Source organism: Lepidothrix coronata, unplaced genomic scaffold (assembly GCF_001604755.1).
Source record: "Lepidothrix coronata isolate B3197 unplaced genomic scaffold, Lepidothrix_coronata-1.0 Scaffold310, whole genome shotgun sequence".
In the NCBI taxonomy this organism is placed as follows: domain Eukaryota; kingdom Metazoa; phylum Chordata; class Aves; order Passeriformes; family Pipridae; genus Lepidothrix; species Lepidothrix coronata.
In genome coordinates this window covers 449,523-451,068 of record NW_016690490.1, presented here as the reverse complement: position 1 = coordinate 451,068, position 1,546 = coordinate 449,523, and positions in this window count along the sequence as shown.

Below are 1,546 nucleotides of genomic sequence, written 5' to 3'. Positions count from 1 at the left end.
CAGCCAAATATGGATCTAGTCTATAATTTTCATCTGGTTCTTTTTGCTGTGTCTGATATCCTGCCCTTTCCATTTTTAATTATTTTATCTTTAGTCTGTCACACTAATCAAATGAAACAGGCTAAAAGTTAAAGGGTCTGGCCTGGAACCATTACCATTATGCATTGGCATTTTACACCATATATCAATCTGACTTATTTGGGCAGACCAGACATGGGAATAAAAAAAAAAAACCTAAAACCCAACAGGGAAAGTAGAAAAATCTGCCTCTGCTGCTTGTTCCATAAAATGCTGTCAAGAGCTTTAATATTTGGAAAGCACTTTAATGAGGGAAAGGTCCCTAATATGTGCAAAGATTGTGTTGCTGTTTGCCAAAGAACAGAAAATAAAAACCTGCTTCTGTGCAGCTCGAAATTTTGTAATTGATGAAATTCATAATATTATTTTAAGGTCATAAATGCCCATGAGAAATTACCACCACATTGCTCACTGGCTGCTCTATGGCTCAGATCCTTGGACAGCAGAGCTCTGCTTAGCTCTGACAGATATCACAGATAAACAAAGGATTTGCTTCCAGGCTTTATGGCAGAGACCATAGCCAGCTCTGCTGCTGACACAGTCTGCCAGCCTTGCATCGAAGCCATGGGGCTGTGAACAGTCTGCCCCTCTGAAGGTACCTACGTAATCTAGCAGCTCTCAGAGGCTTGGCTGAGAGAGAGGTCATAACTCCATAGCCTCTGGGTCTGGTACATTAGGACTGGGTAGCTTGTTCTCTTATTTCCTGATCTTTGTGCCACCAAAGGGGGATGAGGATGGGATCCTCCCCTGCTCTCCCCATTCTGCACAGCCCAGCAGAAGGGCAGCCCCTGCTCCTTTCTGGAGGTGACAGAGTGGCCTGGGGAGAAGGTTTGAACTGGCATTAATGACACAGAAACAGGGAAATTCTTCAGCCCATTCTTTCTTCTTCTGGGAACCATGTCCCCCCTCAGCCTGTCTTCTGGTTTGCAGGATTGAAGGGATTTCTGTGAGTCCTGGTGCCGTGAAACCTCCCACCCCTTGCCTTAGGCTCAAAGCCTTTTAATGGTACTTAGAGAGGCAGGGGTGAAACCAGTCATCATTACCTCTCTGATCAGGAGAAAAACTGCCTTTATCTACAAAACAAATCAGCACCTCCTGGCCAACTGCCCATAGTTTATAAACTGGGCATGGCATTCTACTGTATGGAATATCCCTTTGGCTAGGTCAGCTGTCCCAGCCATGCTTCCTCCAGTTTCTTGTGTACCTTCTGCAGAACATGGGAAACTGAAAAGTCCTTGTCTTAGGGTAAGCACTGCTCAGGAACAACCAAAACATCAGTGGGTTATCAACATTATTCTCATACTGAGTCCAAAACTGTGCCAGCTACTAAGAAAAAAGTAACTGTATCCCAGACAAAACCAGGACACCAATTAAATAACTAAAGGCCTACAAATGATTTCTAGCTCTAAGGTGTCAACTCACTCATTTCCATAGCATGTAGGGCTAGCTCCACCTACAGCAGACCAGG